Source organism: Mustela nivalis (assembly GCF_964662115.1).
Source record: "Mustela nivalis genome assembly, chromosome: 10".
Classification (NCBI taxonomy): domain Eukaryota; kingdom Metazoa; phylum Chordata; class Mammalia; order Carnivora; family Mustelidae; genus Mustela; species Mustela nivalis.
Window position 1 is genome coordinate 44,886,851 of NC_139029.1, and position 19,604 is coordinate 44,906,454.

At 42.5% G+C, this 19,604-nt stretch overlaps 1 protein-coding gene and 1 long non-coding RNA gene across 4 annotated transcripts in view; one reads left to right on the forward strand and one right to left on the reverse strand.

Annotated features, from left to right (window-relative positions):
• DAB1 (DAB adaptor protein 1) overlaps positions 1 to 19,604 on the reverse strand; it is a 1,133,179-nt gene that overhangs the window by 827,691 nt on the left and 285,884 nt on the right. The gene's annotated exons all lie outside the window — the stretch shown is intronic.
• Positions 7,714 to 14,518, forward strand: LOC309843383. The gene is made up of 3 exons (XR_014300108.1): positions 7,714 to 7,761; positions 8,057 to 8,201; positions 14,127 to 14,518. It is a non-coding gene; the product is annotated as an uncharacterized lncRNA (long non-coding RNA).

Consider the following 19,604-nt stretch of genomic DNA (forward strand, 5'->3'; position numbering starts at 1 on the left):
CTGGCTCAACGGGGGTGCGGGCTGGAGACGGTGCTTCGGCGCCGCCGCCAGATCCTGAGCTCGAGCTCTACCTGGAGAACCCAGGCCGTCTTCCTCAGCGCTCCATAAAGACACTGACTCTCCGAGGCAGGTGAAAGAAAATGATCCCTATTTCCTATAACGTGATAGGCAAAAGTGCTCCCCGACCGTGGAACCTGGGCCATAATAGCCAAACCAGCCCCTCAGAGCAGGCAGTTTGACAGGCTCTGACAAAGCTTCCTCCCTCCCAGGCAACAGAATTACCATGAAGCCCTTGGCAACAGTCCCTTCACTATCTCTTGGCTCCAGTCCTCCTGCTACTTTAATCCATCCTAACAGGTAAACCTTCCCAAAGCCCAGATTTCAGCAGGTTCAAAACACCACGGCCTGTAGAGGAGCTTTATAGCCTGGCATCCAAGTCCTTGACAGTCTAGCTCCAGCCAAAATTTTGAATGTGTAATCCTAACAGTCAACATGCCTTAAGTGCCCTCCTCATACTAGCAGCATCCTTCAGCCTTTGAAAAAGAAGTTCATTTTTCAAAGAATAAACCTAGGAAGAAACCTAGGAAGAAAGGGAGAGTGAGGGTAGGAAACTGAGGCACAGGTCAAGGAACTTGTGTAAGGTTATACGGCTCATAAGCCGGAGAGCCAACGTTGGAAACCATAACCCACACGCGTACACCTGCTCCCCAGTCATCCCTAGGAGGGACGATCCCCACCAGTGAGGCCTGTCTGAACACTCTTCTCTAATTGTGTCTGTCCCACTCCCCTTGTTTGCTCTCATGTTCCCCTCCTCCTCACGGGGTAAGCACGATGGGTCAGTCCCCAGGCCCACGGCCAGAACTTAGTTGCCAGGCCATCCTCCCTTCTCTGCAGCACAGGACAGTCTTGGATGGAGCTGTCCCCATGGGAGCCCAGAGAGCACTAGGGTTTCACTAAATGCTTTAGGAAAGAGGCTTGGAGCTTATTCAATCTTGAAAGAGCAAGATTCATCCAGGCTCCTCACCTGTGAACTGAGGAGAACAACCCTGGCCTACACTGTCAGGATAAAGGCTAAAGGAGAAACGGACTCAAAGGGGTTCGAAAACTTCTGTGATCACATCTGCCTTTGAACTCACACAGCATGTTTTGCTAATCCTTCTTTCTGCCTTTACTATGCCCATCAACACTGCTGTTTCCTCCCCATCATTACCCTGTCTCTAGCCGCACATTAAAGAAGCATGTGCCTTGATAGGTGACTTTGAGTATATTCTCTTTTAAAGAGGGGAGGCCTTGGGTACTCTGAAATCAGCTCTCCAGGTACTTCCGGGAACTCATCTGCTTCAAGTCTTTAGGTTAAATCCAAAATCGGGGGCCAACGCCAACTGCCCAACAGCGCCCCTTCCTCCACCTTCTCCCCTTGTTCAACACATGGACATCAAATCATTTCACTTTCAAGACACCAGGAAGGAGACAGCTTCCTCCTGTCCTGTAAGAATGGGATATGATTATTTTTAACTGGGTTTATACTTTAAGTGAATTGTAGGTTAGTGAATTATATCCCAATGAAGCTGTTTTTTTTTTTTTTAAAGCACCTTCAATAAATAATCTGTGAACAAATGAGTGTGGCTATATTCTAGTAAAACTCTTTATATAAATAGATGGATTTAGGACTTCATGCTAATGACACAGGGTGAGTGAGGGGGTAATGGTATATTTGAAAGAGCCCGGGCTTTGGGGTAAGACAGACCTCATTTTGAATCCTGAGTTGTTCCATTACTGTGGGCTATGCTTCCTGACACACATAGGCACTCGAAATTGGCACTTCCTTTCCCACTCCAGCACTATGGCTGATGGTCCATGGTAAGGGCTGCAGATATTGAAATGAAGAAGCCACGATCACTGCCCTCAAAGAGTCTACACTTCCCTGGAGCTTACAGAAGTGCACATTTGTGTATATACACATATGGCCTCATGGGACAGGTAAACATAGGTTCTAGCAAACCATGCAGCGTGGGATGAGTGGCAGTCAGGGATGTCTTCCCAGAGCCAAGGGGGAATAAAACTTGAGCTAAGCTTTGGAAGACAAAAGCACAGAAACTCTACATCAGACAATCCGGGTTCGAATCCCCGCTCTGCCCCCTATTTGCTGTGTGACCTTGACAGAGAAACATCATATCTTCTGGGCTTCGAGATCCACAATCTCCGAAAAAGAGGTAGAAAGAAGGAAAGTTTCACTTGTGAGATGGTTGTGAAATTTACAGGAGTCAATGGATAAAACTGTGAAGCTTAGAGTGAGTTTAGGGACTGAGCTAGATGTCAGATTAGGGGAGTTTTCACTAAAAAGTCCGTGCGTTGGGAAGTGAGCTGGAAGGTATAGTTCCGTGTGCACATGTGTGCATACTTGTACCTGTATTGAACGCAGATCCATTGGGGGAACGTATTCCTGGTGAAGGCCAGGGGAGGCCCAGAAGCCTGGACAGCTCCACACCGAGGCACACCCCCTCCCCACCACCAGCCTAATGTGGATTTACAGAGCTTGGTCTTATTAGACGTTTCAGGTGTACCATCTCCTTTGCCTTTATGACATTTTCATGTGGTTAGAAGCAGATGGTATTATTTTCATTTTATCGATGCATCTGTTAAGGCTGAGAAGTGAGTTAGCTTGGACTGTGGAACTGGTAGGGCAGAAATGGTCCTGAAGGCCATTTAGTCCGACCCTCACGCTGTGGCTATAATGATAACAGCATTTCTGCCAAGGTCTTCTTTAGCTTATTTCTGGTTATTTTTAGGAGCAGGGTGTTCATTCAGTGTGTAATAGACAGAAGTCTGTGGGCTTGGGAGAGCCTTCTTCTGACAAGGCTAAACTAGAGGTCTGTCCGGGCCTTGACATCTGAGAAATCTGGGTTCAAATCTCGGCTTTACCCTTTGCTAGCTGCACAAATGACTGATCTCTCCTAAGTCCGCCTATCCTCACATATAAAATTAAATGAAAGATACCTACTTTCTAGAGTTGTTTTGGTGACTCAAAAAGTAATAGATAGCAAGGCTTTCTGGCAAATATAAAGGAACACACAGATAAGTTGTCATTGGTTTCACTGTTATAATAAAGGTTTTTCATCTTGACAGGTATCATCAAGCATTGTTGCTGGACAATGAACAGCCTTTGGATGGATGAATATTTAAAATACATGTCTCTTATGAGGCACAAAATCTACTTCTAGGAATTTATTCCACAGATCTAAGTCCACATCTGTATAATACACATGTTCCAAGATATTCTTCATCTGTATCATTAGTAAATAAAAAACACTGAAAAGAATCTTAATGTCCTTCAGTAGGGAATTAATTAAATACATCACAGTGTAGTAATACAATGGAATCACTGTGGCATTTTTAGAAGAATGGAGCCTTCCTCTCTCTCTCTCTCTCTCTCTATATATATATATATATATACACACACACACACATACATGATATGGACTAATTCTTAATTTTTAAGATAGATTATTTAGAGGGAAAAGTAAACTGCAGTACAAGGAATATGGAGTGAACCACTGTGATGAAAAAGAAATGTGAAGGTAACATATTCACACGCATATACACACATGGACTCTTAGGCTGTATCTGGAAAAATTGCCTCTTTGGAAGGAAATCAGGAAACTGACATCTTACTATATGCATTCTGTACTGTTTTAATTTTTTTTTTTTTACCAGAATATGAGTTCCTTTTACAGCAACATAAATAAAAGGGCCCTAAAAATGCTGACTTTCTTCCTAGACATGAAGTTCCAAAGGGTCAGAAGCACATCAGTTTCCTCATCTCAAAAGAAGGCCCCTCCATGTCACCAGGCCAACCCTCAGAGCTGTGCTGGCTTTTCTCCTTTCATCTGATTATCAACAACTCCTACCCCCTGTACTTTTCACATCGATCCAGAAACAGATTGCTTCTTGCCACTGTGCTGCTCCCTCTCTGGGCCGACCATCATCTCTTACTCAGATCTCAGTGCCACCCTCCCTACTGGTCTTTTGGTCTCTTCCCCACAGAGAAAGAAGCTCTACTGAGCTTTTTAAAACCTAAGTCAGCTCAGGTCACTTGTCCACTCAAAACCCCTAAATAGCACAAATGTCCCTACCATAGCTCCGAAGGACTTACATGGTCCCCGTCACTCCTCAAGCCCCATGTCCTAACTTTACTTCCCCTGCTCATTCTGTTCCATCCACACGGGCCCATCCTATTCCTCGGACTCTCCCATCTGTGCACTAGCTTTGTCCTCACCCTGGAAGTTCCTGTCCTCACAGATCTATACGGCTGCCTCACACATCCTTAAATGTCACCCTAGCCCTTCCTTTCCCACTTTTACAGAATAGCACCTATATGACCCTTCATTCCCTCGTCTTGCCTTGCTCTTCTACATGATGACATTCCCCACCTGACACTATTTGTCCATCTGTGGGTGCATCTTGTCTCTCCTATTAGAGAGCAAGCTTTGACATCATCCTCAGCAGACGGCACAGTGACAGGCACATGGAGTCCCCAGTAAATGTTGAGTTTAGTTGGACTGTTCGTTAGTGTAATAAAATGAGACCCGTACCGGAAGAAGAAGACCTGAACTCTGGTTCCCCATCAGTCATACCCTATGACATTAAGCAGTTCTTGTCACTTCTCTAAGGCTTACGTGGTAGCAATGGCTTTCAGCCCAGTATCTCTAGGCTCATGGTAATTTCTGAAGTTGAAAGAGCAGCGTCATTTTCAGTATTTAGAAGTGTCAGAAAGATGTTCCTAAAGTATGTTCTATGGGATGTTAATATATGTTCCGCAACAAATAAAGAGCTCCAAGGTTAAAACAAAAACAAGATCAAAAACCCCTTCAATTTTTAATGCACCAATAGGCCTATTTTCCAAATGTATTTTTCCTCAGATTTTCATATATGTACACGTGTGCTTGCATGTGTGTGTGGGTACATATATGTGGTTCATCTCACAATACGAGAATTCAGCAGAATACATGTTGGAAAAGGCTGGACAAGGCAGATTCATAGTCATGGCAATGTCAATGAATAACACCAATTTGCTCACACTGACTAGAGGCAGTTCAAAAAGTTTCTGATTTATGATAAATGGAGAAAGAACTTAATCATGGCTTCCAACATGCAAACATGAGGCCATGTTCTGCTTCTCACAGCATCGCCGCTCCATTATTCTATTTATACTCTGAAGGCTGTACTCCAGTCAAATGTGCAGCTTTCCAGACACTCCAGGCTGTTCTGTGACCCATAGCTTTGTACTTTTTGTTGCCATTGATGGAAATTAACTTCCCCTCATTTTCTGCCACCGCTCTTTACTCATTTTGCAAGACTTAGCTTAAAAATGACCTCCTCTTGACTCCTTCTGATCAACTCCTTTACATCTTCACTGTATCCCACATTTTCCTCTGTTATAGCGCCCCAAACAATGACATCATGTAACCCTTGCATGTCTGCCCTCCCCATTGATGCTGAGCTCTTCAAAGTCGTGTCCCGGGACAGTCAGTCATCCTTGTAACACATAGCATAGGTTTGGCTTTAGGTGGATGGGGAAGGAGAGAGAGAAAAAGATAGAAGGAAGGAGAGGGGTAGGGAAAAGGGAAGAAGGAGCTCCAGAAGTCCCTGCATAAGGAAGAAAAAGGAACTAAAATAAGGAGAGAGAACAGAAGCTGGATAGAATGTAGCCTGAGCGCCTGATGTCTGAAGCAGCTTAGCCCCGAGGAATCACCATCTCGTGAAATGTTCATATCTGTTCCATGAAAAAAGTGTCCATGGACAAGCAAGTTGAGAAATGTACATCATGATTATGCCTTTGTGGAAATATACGATGCCCACAAGCATAATAAAAGATCTGAGAAGTTGTGTTAAACAAATTCGAAATATCAAAAAATAAATAAATAACCTTTTCCTACCACCTTGCTCTTTATAAGGCAGTTTTATTATTCTCTCCATCAATCTGTATATTTATTCGGCAAACAGTCACTGAGCACTGTCGATGAATCCGCCACTTTGAAGGACACCCAGATGAACCATGAACCCCATGGACTGACTGACTGATGGAAGAGAAAACAATGTGAAACTCACTTGACTTTCATAACTATCATAAATATCATAAATATCATCAGATATTACAATGTCAATTTTATAGTCTTAATAAACTGAAGGACAGAGTTATACTGATAAGAGAACTCCTACTTTGGATTCAGGAGAGTGAGTTGTTGGATCTGCCACCTTCTCAGTGGAGGATCTGGGGTAACTTACCTTAATTCTCTGTGCCTCAGTTTACTTATCTGATGGATAGCAATTATTGGTCCTTCTTCAAATAGATTAAACAAGTTAATATAAAGAAAATGAAAGTCCACAAAGCAGCTGACAAGTATGGCCTCTTAATCAGTGCCAGTTTTCATATTTTCATCCTAAGTTTTCTTCATGTTATTATTAAGAGTACTAGTGTTAGATATGCTTAAGGTCACACGATTACTAAGTTTCAGGAAGGGTTTCAAAGCCATACCCTCTAAGACAAACACCTACGCACCTCCCATATGAAAAGCAGGCTGATAAACACAGAATCATGGGTGAAGAAGGAGGCTCCAGTTCTTCTTCTAGGGTCTGTTGGTGATAGGGTCTTTCATTAAGATCCTCTACTTCCAGCTCTAAAAATTAACCCTTCAGCACCTGTCATAATCAGCAAAGTTTGCCTTGAGTTGAGTCCCTCTTTCACTCTCTAGCTTTGGCCACCAGTTCTCATTACCAAACCTCTGCAGTAACAGAAAGTCTTGGCCTTCTGTGTCATGAGAACCTCTTGGAGCCAGTGATTATATTCCGACAGGCCTCTAGGATGATTAACAACCAGCATTTCCAGCCTGAAATGGGTCACACTTGAAATACATGCAAGCGATGTACAGAATTTATGATAACATTGCTCATCCTAAGCAAAGGGGCTGTGCCATTTTTATTCACTCACTCAACATTCATCAACCCACATTTATGTGTCAGGAACTGGGCTAGACACGGGGGTCATGGAGAACAGAACACAGTGCTGGCTCTCTGAGAGATTCACACTAGAAAAATGCTCTGAAGTTCTCCAGGTAAGGATCTTCTTTTTTCATGGTTCTAAAGAGTATTTGTCATCTGCTCCAACTGTCATTTTCCAGAGGAGTTAATTGAGGCCCAAAGATGTAAAGTGACTCACCCAAGGACAAAAAGTAAGTTAGTGGCAGGCTTGATTAGATGTCTTAAGCAAAGGCGTGACCCTTCAGAGATAAAAAAAAAAAAAAATACAAATGGTCATAGGCTGATGATATAAAGAGGTCTGGGGTTTCTCTAAGGCCTATCTTGATTTCCTTTTGACCTTGGACATGGGGCTTGCTGATGAGTCTCAAGGCTATCGTACAGAACGTCCATTTCTGTTCCTTGACAAGAGCTCTTTAGGGTATTTAAAAATACATTACACAATGTGACGGCCGGAGCATATTCTCATGGATGGTTACACGGGAGTCACAGTTCTACTCCTTGCTCTGTCACCGAGATGGTATGATTGACGGCCTGGGTGCTAGTGACCCTGGGCCAAATCTCTTAATGTTCTTTCCTCCTCCACAGAATGGTGAGGACAATGGGAGTTCCCAGGCACACTAGTCCATTGTGAGGATGGATTGTTTCTCCATGCACATAAAACTCTCTGAGTTCCGCTGAGAAAGGCCCGATGATTACCATCCCCTTGAGAGTTCCCCTTCCTTGGTAACAAAAGTGAAATTGTACTTTATCTCATTAGCTACACATTATATACTGGTCACCTACCAGGCACTTGCAAGATTTCACATGTAAATTAGACTGGGCCTGCAGGCGGGCAGCCAAAACAGAATAAAAAGTGGGTGAGCTGTGAGCCCTACTGAACTGGGTGTCTGGGGCTTAGATTCTCAAATTGGCTCTGTCCCCTGCCTAGCTATGTGGCAAACTTCTGGACCTCTCTCCTGACCTCCCTGGCACTCATCGTATGGAGATAACGATCCTATCTTTGTTTTCTCTGTTGCAGAATGGCCATGGGGCCCTCCAAGAAAACAGATGTGAAGGCCCTTCTAAATAGCAAAGCCATATATAAGCATCCGGTGTAACTAACACAGATGGCTTCATGCTCATGGAGGGCTTGTCTCAAAAGTTTTGCAAGCCTACGTTCCCAGGTAAGCTGAGAGAATGCTACTTGGCCCCAAACTATAGAAATGTACCAGTATAAAAGATACTATTCACTGTTGGTGGGAATGCAAGTTGGTGCAGCCAATTTGGAGAACAGTGTGGAGATTCCTTAAGAAATTAAAAAAAGAGCTTCCCTATGATCCTGCAATTGCACTACTGGGTATTGACCCCAAAGATACAGATGTAGTGAAAAGATGGGCCATCTGTACCCTAATGTTTATAGCAGCAATGGCCACAGTTGCCAAACTGTGGAAAGAACCAAGATGCCCTTCCACGGACGAATGGATAAGGAAGATGTGGTCCATATACACTATGGAGTATTATGCCTCCATCAGAAAGGATGAATACCCAACTTTTGTATCAACATGGACGGGACTGGAAGAGATTATGCTGAGTGAAATCAGTCAAGCAGAGAGAGTTAATTATCATATGGTTTCACTTATTTGTGGAGCATAACAAATAACATGGAGGACATGGAGAGATGGAGAGGAGAAGGGAGTTGGGGGAAATTGTAAGGGGAGGTGAACCATGAGAGACTATGGACTCTGAAAAACAATCTGAGGGTTTTGAAGGGATGGGGAGTGGGAGGTTGGGTGAGCCTGGTGGTGGGTATTATGGAGGGCACGTATTGCATGGAGCACTGGGTGTGGTGCATAAACAATGAATTCTGTTACACTGAAAAGAAATTAAATTAAAAAAAAACCCCAAAAACAAAAATCAAAAACATAAAACAAACAAAAAAGATACTATTTCTATTGTACCCAACTGCCTTTGATAATTTAGTTTCTCAGGGAAAATGTATTCTGAATCCTACGTTTCCCCAGAAGACATCTCCCTTTACAGCAACTTGGAAACCAGACAGGTTGATTTTAAATCCCCACTTCTGCCTTTCCATAGTTAGGCGACTACAGAGAAATGAGCGAACCTCTCTGATCTTCAGTCTCCTCATCTGTGAAATCTGGATGCTGATGACCACAGAGGGATGGTTAAATGAAGCTCAGCTCAGTACTATGGCCAGGGCAGTCCCCTTCCTGTACACAAAGAACTTGCTAACTCTCATTTGCCTAAAGAAGGTACACAGCTCCACAGTAATCTTTCCTGAGGAATCCGAGGGGTGGGGATAGAGGACAGCTACCCCATGGAGTGAGAGCTTTGGCCTCAGTCTCCCTCAATGGCTCTACCTATGATTAAGTGAATCGTAATCATCAGGTTCAAAGGAACCATACATGGAGACCAGAGGCACCTTCTCATTCGACAGGAGCAAGCAGTAGAAAAAATTCTCTACCGTGGTGAAACTATTCTGTATGATAGCATAATGGTGGATATATGTCATATATTTACCCCCAGAATATACAAGACTAAGAGCGAACCCTAATGTATATTACCAACTTGGGGTGATAACAGTGGGTCAGTATAGGTTGTCAGTATAATAAGTGTGCCATTCAGGACACTTGGGTGGCTCAGTCAGTTAAGTATCTGCATTCAGCTCATGTCATGATCCCAGGGTCCTGGGATGGAGTCCGTCATTGGGGCTCCTTGCTCAGCAGGGAGCCTGCTTCTCCCTCTGCCTGCAGCTCCCCCTGCTTGTGTGCTCTCTCCCTCTGAACAAATAAATGAATAAATATAATCTTAAAAAAAAAAGTCACCACTCTGGTGACAGATATTGATAATGGGACAGTGTGGGGCAGGGGATAGATGGGAAATCTCTGTACCTTCCGTTCAGTTTTGCTCTGAACCTAAATCTGCTCTAAAAAATAAAGTCTTCAAAAAAATTCTCTAGTGGCAATGAATGCAGACCATAAACTGTCAATTCAATTCCTTCAGTAAATCACATTTCACTCTGATCCTCAGTGGCCTGTAAGTCAGGGCTTACCAACTTAAAACTTAACAAACTTGAAGTTACAGTCCTATGATACATTTAGTTTAGGCTTCCAAAATGGTCTTTAGAATTATCTATTTGGAAGGACTAGTAACTGTTAAAGATTTTTTTTTTTTTTGCTTTTTCCCCAACATAATGCAAACTTTCAAATATACAGAATATTCTTTAATGAACACCCAGATACCCACCGCTGAACCTTGTACGCTACTTATTTCATCACATACCTAACCATCTATCCATCTCTGTTGCCTTTCATCAGTTCATTCTGTTTTTCATGCATTTTAAATTAAATTGAAGACATCTGCGCATTTTCTCCTTAAATACTTGAGCATGAATATCATTAACTAGAGTTTAACATTTGTTTCTTTTGTTTAACATTTGTTATTGTTTTCTTTGTAGATAGAGGTTAGATACAGTGGAAGGCACAAATCTTCTGTGAACTTTCATGCTAAGTTTTGACAATTGCATATGCTTGTCTAAGCAAAGCTCTTATTGAGATATGAAACACTGCCATTCCCAGAAGTTCATTCCCATTCATACTCCAGACACAACCACTTTTCCCTTTTTTTTTTTTTTTTTTTTGCCATGAGAGATTTTGTCTATTCTAGAACGTCATATAAATGGGTCAAACAGTATGTACTTTTCTGTGCAAGCCTTCTTTTACGCAGCAGGCTTCTGAGATTCACTGGTGATATTTTGTATATAAATAAGTTGTTCCTTTTTATTGCTAATCAGTATTCATTTATATAAATATACTGCTGTTTGATTGTCTAGTTCTTATTCATGGACACCCAGGTATTTCCAGTTTAGGGCTAGAATGAATAAGTCTGCTATAAATATTCTGATAAAAGTCTTTCACAGGTATGTATTTTTTTTCTTTCTGATGGAGTTGCAGATCTGCTGGGTCACAGGTTAGGTGTGTGTTCAATTTTATAAGAAACTAACGAGCCCTTTTCCAACGAGGATACACCATTTTCCACTCCTGCCAATGATGTACAGGAGGAGTAGTAGCTCCATGACCCTGCCAACATTCAGGATTACCAATCTTTTTAATTTTAGCCATTTCTGTGGCATGTTGTATTATCTCGTTGTGTGAAATGGATTTTTAAAAGACTTAAAGTTATCTGAAAATAATTTAAATGAAACATCTATGAGCCACAAAATATTTCAGGGAGTTATATTTCTAGTTGTGTTATTTTTGGATGTGTAGTGAGCTAGAGGGTTAAGAGCAAGAGAAGCTGCGTTCTGACATTGTCAAAACACTGAGATAATAATAAGTAGAGCTGATATCATATGCTTCTGTTCCAGGGATGCTTCCAAGCTCTTTACATGCATAAAACCCCAGTAACTAGCATAGATTGAGTGGTTACTATGTGCTAAGCACCTAGCACTTTACTGATCTAATTGAATCTCCTCTACAACTCTGCTGAGTCAGCATCGCATGTCATTTTCTATAGATGAAGAGTCTGACTGGCCTGAGACCAGTGCACGACCAGTGGCCAGGATTTGAACCTATGTTGGTCTAACTCTGTGACCCACACTCAGAGGGGACATGGCACCACACTGCCTCACTGCGGCATGGTCACCCAGAGACAGAAGACGTCATGTCACAGATCCTTCTCTCTGCATTTTGCTCAAATTGGCAAGCTTCTTTAAAGTTTTCACCTGAACAAACTGTACGGCAGGGGTATGACTTTTGCTGGCTCAGCACTCTGCCAGAGAGAGGAAACAAAATTCCTGTGACCTAGGAAGCAACGAGTCTATCTCCCCTAAGGCAAGTCATTTCTGGCTGTTTCAATTTCATTCACTTAGCAACTTCTGAGACTCAACCCCTGTGCCTTCTCTGGAAGTTAACTCCAGGTCTAATTGAGATATGTATCTCCTGCCACACAGCTTCAGGCCCTGTGCTGACTAATGTCTGCCACAGAGGCTAATTAGTGAGGCAGCTTGACAGTTGTCAGAGCACAGCTAGTCTTGCTTGGGAGGAGGGGGTGTGTGGCTAGGAGCATCTCTTCTGGAGTCAAAGGAACCTGCATTTGACTTCTGACTCTATCACATCCTACCTGTGTTACATCTGGGTAAACTGTATTATCTCACTAAGACTCACTTTCTGCATCTGTAAAATGGGCATAATGATCTTAACATATGTGTCATGGAGCTCTTGGGAGGATTAATCGAGATAATGACTAAAATAATCACCACGGTTCATGAACTAGTGCTCAAGAAATGTCCAATATCATTATGGTGATTATTTACTGCTATCTGTCTTCACTGGAGATGATTATCAAATGAACGAGATGAGTATTACTGCCAGGGTAGTGTGTATGTATAGGTCAATGTTAGGAGAAAAAGAAAAAGAGAATGAACATTTACTCAATACTAATTGAATGCTTGGATTACCTTCATGGATATTTTTAGTGATTGGGAGTATACTTCTTATTTCCATTTTACAGATGAGGAAAGCACATCACAAAGTGGTTAAGTAACATTACCAAGGGAAATAACGGGTCACAGGATCACCACCAGGGGAAAAAAAAAAGTGATTATGTAAAAAACTCCCTTAGGTAGGTGCTGTGTCAGGCTGTCTATGATTGCCGGAAATGCTGGAGACTAACTCTGACTTGGTGGGTGAAGCAGGAAACTTAAAACAATTTTTACAGGAGATAGAACATAGCATTAAAGAAAGATGAAAAGAAAAGGGTGGGCTCAGTTGTTGAAAGACCTGCCTTTAATCTCAGGCTTCATATGTTTCCTGATGTATGACCTTGGGACGGTTACTTGGTCAACCTGAGTCTTGATTTTCTTACCTAGAAAACGGGCACATTTCGGAGGATCACAAAGGCAACTACATAGTGAAATGCAAAGCCCTATAGGCAGGTTATTTCAAAGAAGATAGGAGTCCTTGAATATATCATTAGCCCTGAGAATGGAAGGCTCACATGGTGATGTAGACATGTAGACACCAGTGTGGTCTTACCGATATGTACTGTCTGGAATCAGTCTTGACTGCAACTATATTTCACATGCATTTAAAACCCTGCACCGAGCATTCATCAAATGCCTCCTGATGTCCTAAGAAATTGCCCCTGCTCTCAAGAAGCTCCCAAGGTAACCAAGAAGACAGATTTGAGAACAGATACATCAGCAGCAATATGACATGTTCAATAATGGGGTTCTTCCAACCACTTCTCATCTTCCAACCACTGGGGGAGGTAGGTGTAGAAAGTGCTTTTATCTCAAGTGCACAAGAAATGGCTGAAGGTCAGAAAGGTCCCGTGCCCTGCCCAGAGTTACACAGCCAGTGAGAAATGGAGCCAAACATCTCTAACTTTAAATCTACCACATTATGTGCAAAGGGATTTCCAGGACAGGAAGAATTGATTAATTCTGCTTAGCTCAAGTCACAGCTGGAGGCTCAGAATGTTCCCTGGACATTGTCAGCTAGCCCTCACTTTGGGGGCAATTGAACAGGAGCTGTATCATCTCTGGCTGTAGGCCATATTATTTGTCAGTCCTATGGCCACTGATCCTACTGGCCAAGAGACATGCCTGTAGCCAGGACCCTAGTGTCTTCCTTCTCCAAAGACAAAAGGGCAGTCAGGAAGTACATCAGATGGTAACTGCAGGGTCTGCTCCATGACACCAGCTGCTCAAGAAGATAGGAAAGAATGGCCACCGAGAAGCAAGAAATGTCTGTCGCATCATTTCTCATAAGCCAGGTTGTGGGTTGACTTAGCCTCCACCTCAGGGCATACTGTAATCAATTAGTTGCTCAGTCAACAAACACTGTGTAGCTGCAAAGGGCCAGATTTTGTGCAAAACTCAGGAGGATACCCAAAGAAGAGTAAGTAAGATCCAACCCCCCTCAAGAGGCTTTTAATCTAGAGGGGGATAAGAGAGATGCATTTGAAACTTCAACCAAGTATACAAGGTAGCACTCTGTCTTCAGGTTGAGTTTAAGCTGAACTCCAAATGAGACAGAGAAAGTGAATCACCCCCATATCTCTTTTTCTCTTCTTGTGTTTACCAATAGACTCTCCCAAGTTTCATCTGGGTATATGACCACCCAAAAGAGGACAACATTGCCCACCTATGTTGCAGCTCAGTACAGTCATGAGATGAAGTTCCAGAGGTGGAAATGATGTGTATATCTCCCATCGCCCATTCTTTTAAAAAAGCCGTTTGTGCCTTTCACTTCCTCCTTTTCTTTTTTTTCCTGTGGGTTGGGACCTGGATGTGGCAGTGATGAAACAACTTTGACCATTCAGAAGAGAATCTTATCCCGAGGAGTGGCTGAGCCGCAAGGCAGAAGGGATAATGGCCCTCGATGACATAGAAGAGAGCAAAATATCTATTTTGAATCGCCTGTTCACTCTTGTTAAGTGAAAAATTTGTATCATGCTGGAATCATTGTACTTTCGGCTTAGCTGTGCCCTAAAATAATGTGTTATGTATTAAACTATAGATAGCTTGCAATCACGGCCCACTCCTTCATGTGCACATTCATAAACATTTACTTGGCATCTCTACATCATCAGGCACTGGGCAAGGCACCCTGACACACATTAGCATGGTAAATCCTTATAACAATGTTAAGCCAAAGATTATGGCCATCCTTGCTACAAAGATAAGGAGATGGTCATTCAGAGCTATGTAGTAACTTTCTTGAGGTCACACAGCTAATAAAGGGTTGATCAGAAGTCTTCCGCCTGTCTAAAAGAAAGTCATGCTCCTTCCCCTATAGCTACACAGCACCAAGCGAGAGCTAGACATACTGCATCATAAGACACTGTCTTCAGTTTAAGAAATAATTCTGTGTTTCTGAATCAGGAGACAATGAGAATAAAATGCAAGAATAAAGCCAACCATACAGTAAAAATCCAAACAAGCAATTACTACGTGAGCTGCTTTGGCCGAACCACCTTGCAGTGGGGCTAGTAATGTTTCCAAGAGCAAAGGGTTCCTGAGGCTCCAGTGGAAGAGGCCTTTATTCCACTGGAAGAACCTAACCGGAGAGGCACAAACCCTGCTTCCTCCCGCCCCCTCCACTGGCCCTGCCCTCTAAATAAGGAGTCGTGATAAATTTTCCTCATCATCCAACATGCCTTTATCTATCATGGATATATGAGTACAGCCTATAGAAATAGAAATAATAGTCATTTACCATCAGGAATATTCACCAGTGGGAATTATGGGAAAAGCACATAATTTATAGGCAGTGACTGTGAGAATGCTTCCCCTCGTCCGGAAAGGCCATAAATTGCAGAAGGAGATACACAGATAACAATTCTTTAGACTTGAGAAAGGCAAGAACAGTTTAATATTCTGTAATTACCTAAACCCACCATCCACCACACTCACATCCCAGATTTATGGTAACAAGAGAGCCATGCATGGGCCCGCGGCATTTTCTCCTGATTTATAGGGAGACATGCAGAATAGGAGAAAAGGGCCAGGGAGGGTTCTGCCGTGGAGAGAATCGGCCATGGGGGACCCGGCCTGCTCCTGCCGAGGAGAGGATGGAGAGAGTTGCGAGGGACACTGGGCTCTACCTGGAGACACAGAAAGCAGTTCTCGCTAAAACACAAAGTGGCCACGTCAGACAAATGCTGACCACCTTCTTGGGTTTCCTGTGGATTCAGATAAAAGCTCATATTGCAAGCCAAAACACTCAAAGTTCTTATAATCTCTTCCCAACTCAAATCCCACAGCGATTTCCATGCATATCACGCTGGCTTTATCTTTCCTTAAACCAAGATTGCCTTGCTTTTTTTCTTTTTTTTTTTAATAATTTTTAAAAAAGATTTTATTTATTTATTTGACAGAGAGAGGGAGAGATCCCAAGTAGGCAGAGAGGCAGGCAGGGAGAGAGGAGGAAGCAGGCTCCCCGCTGAGCAGAGAGCCCGATGCGGGGCTGGATCCCAGCACCCTGAGATCATGACTTGAGCTGAAGGCAGAGGCTTAACCCCCTGAACCACCCAGGCGCCCTTCAAGCCCCTCAGGCTTGCCTTTCATGTGTCATATCTGAGACCCTGCTGCCTGGGCCTGGAATTTCCTTCTTCACCTCCTGGACTCTAGCCTTTCTGTATCTCTGCATGCTTTGAAGTTCAGCTCAAACACCAGCTCCTTAAACAAGTCTCCTAGAACTGGCTGGCTCTTTAACACTCAGCCCATCCCCTGCTCCCGCATGTTACAGTACACTGGGCCTGCAGACGTTTCTTTATGCATGTGTGTGCCCCGGACGATGCTATAGGCACCTTAACGGCAGAGACTTGATGTTAGCAAGAAAACACGGGCTTTGGAGTGATACCATCTTGAATTCAAATCTGAAGTCCAACACTCAACAACTTGAAAACCTTGGACAAGTAGCTGAACCTGTTTCCTCTAAGTGTAAGACGAAGATGATATTCATCTTGCAAGATTGGTAGCCACGTTAAATCTGATAAGGATTACTAAGTGTCTTTCATTGAACAAATACTGTCTTGATTCCTTCCCCTTATCCATGTCTGTATCTCTAACGCTCAGTATAGTTTCTGCCACACGATATGTGCTCAATAATTATCAGATGGTTGAATAATCAATGATGTTACCTGTGATTTGGGATTTCTTTTGTAAAGATGTTTTACAGGTATTACTTATCATTGACCCAGACTTTGGAAGCAGGGGACCCCCGAGGAGAACAGCTTTCATGCTTCCTAGCCTTGGGCACAGTCAAGGTTATCAAGTTGGCTTGGGAGTATCTAATAGCATCTGCTTAGTGGAAGCAGCTTTCCACAGGGACACACTTACGAGCTTGGCAAAACACTCCAAAATATCCTATCTCATCCATCTCCCTGTACCTACCTGGTCCGTGATCCATTGGTTCCCTCCTCGGCTTGTTACAACATCTCACTTCCTCATGTAATTGGGCCAGTTCACAGAAAAGGCGGAGCCAGCACAGACACATACAAAAACACACCTTCTATCTCTCGCCTGTGGGCACCACCATCTTCACACTCCATCCTGCTGATTTATTGGAACACCAGAGTTGAAAAAGACTTTGTAGGCTATTTCCTCCTATATAGAAAGCCCCATTAGCAATCTTCAAGCATTCTTCAAGCAATCTTCAAGCACATTCTCTGGAATGTGTCTGACTCTCCCAAACAACTTTCTGATAACTCCGATTATTGTAAAGTTATTATTTGTATGGAGCTGGTATCTCCTGCCTGCAGCTTTTACCCTCCAGCCCAAATTCCCAGGCAGGGCCACAGAGAGGTGAGGATGAAGTTACCCTCTAATTGCATTTTCCGTACGCTAAATACTGCATGGCTTTTTGTTTGATTTTATTGCTATTATGTTGAATGTACTCCACCAGGAACCCTCTTCTAAAATTTCTCCCTCCATGATTCTTACCTTAGACAATCTAATGAAATCCTCCTTGAAAAATGCACACACATACTTACCCATATACAAACTTCCGCATTCAGTTTCAAGATGTTTATACAATCACCAAAACCTACCTATCAATCCCTAAATAGAAACTTCTATTCTGGCCTGCGATTCCTTTACGTCTGGGCTTTACTCGGTCATGATTTTGCTCCAGAGACCAATACAAGAGTGGCACTTGATGAATTGCTCATTAGATAAATGTTACATAAATGTAATTTGGTGTTTGTGAGCTTCACAAAGTGCCGAAGACCAGACTGCATTCTTTCAAGTACTTCTAATCCACAAGGTTGGACACTGCTACTCCAGTTTCCAGGTGAATACAGTGAGTCTCAGAGATCACAAAGCTGGCAAGTGACAGAGCCAGAACCGCGACCTAGGTACCAGGGTCTCGCCAACTCAAGGGACCTCCCAAAGCGGCCGTCATTGTTTTCCACCTTCTAGCATGGAGCTTCCCTGCACCTGTTTCTTCCTTGAGGCACATATTACTCAAAGGAGACATACAAATTTTTATCGGAACTGAACTATGTTTCCCTCTGAGTCTGGGGAATGAGAAGCCCTCCGAGTGGGAGAAGCCCACCGAGTGGGGCAGACAGCTACCATAAGTGGGCTGTCCCTCGCTTGTGAAGAGCTACAGTACCAACATGTTGACTGCCATAGTGGTCTATGTGTCTAAACCCCAGACAGGTGCTATTCCACAAACTCTTAAGATTATACTATAATTGATAGTTTCTTTGCCTCTTCAGATCTGCTGCCCCCACCTTCTTACCAGGATCTGTGTCCTGCGAAATTGACATAAGTCTACATCAACAGGCTTTTTGCCCTCTGACCTCCTGTAGCATTCAGTGGGAGGAAGAGATGGAGGTGGAGGAAGAAGATGAAGTCTTCATCAAGAAGATGAAGTCTGACATTTGTTCCCTGGCTCTGTGCAAATGTTCACCACACTCCTGTAAGGGGTTCCTCTCCCCAGAGTTACCTTCTTTGGATTCTGGTAACTTCTCCTCTCTTAACCCTTCCAGATCAGGGGGTGGATAGAGCTCAGGGTCCAGCATTATCCCTTGTTAGTTTCCTTAAACTTCTCACATCTTTATAATAATTCCTTTAATAAACTTTCCTAGCTTGAGTGTGCCATAGGTTACTTGCTGGGACCCTACCTGATGCCTGGCCACCACCCTTATTCCATCTGAGTACAGATGCTTAGCATTTATAGGAAGAAAAAACAAATCAAGAAGTCCTACGTTATTAGAGCTGGGAAAGATTTTTGAGTCCATTCCCTTTAGTCTATGAATAATAGCGGTAGTAGTGTCTTAACAATGCTGATTACTGAGCATCTTCTATGTGTTCAAGTGCTATGGGTCCTGCTTTATATAGAATTATATATAACTATAAATATTTAAATTTAAATTAATTTATATCATTAAATTATGTACAATATAATATATACTATTATGTACATTATATGTAAATTATGTATATACGTTATATAAATATACATTAATACATGTTATATAATATACTTTATATACTGTTATATACATTATTATATAACAGTGCATATACATATACAGTATATACATATATACATTATTATATACATATACATTATATACATATAATTAAATATATGTAATTATATACATTATTTAAATGTACAATATATATTATATTATTAGCTTATATATAAATTAAATTTATATATAACATGTTACATATATAAATATAAATATGTATTAATTATGTATTATATATAAATTAAATTGTATATATAATATATGAATTATATAAATTATCTCAATTCCTTATCCTTTTCCAAAGTAGACACCATATTCTCTGTTTACAAAAGAGGAGAGGGCACTTTCAGGGGGAAAGGTCAATACCTGTGGAAACAGGGAACCGGCTTCCCCTTGGTGGGGGAAGAAAGTTTCACAGAGGGAGCAGCTCCCTTTTTTGCCTCAAAGAATGTGTAAGATGCTGAAGGCCCCAGACAGCCTACAGGAAAGGCAATTCAGGTAGTGTTGTGTCCCGAGCAGGAACACAGATCACATTCCCCAACTAGGTGAGCTGTGGCTACCCTGTGGAAAGGCCA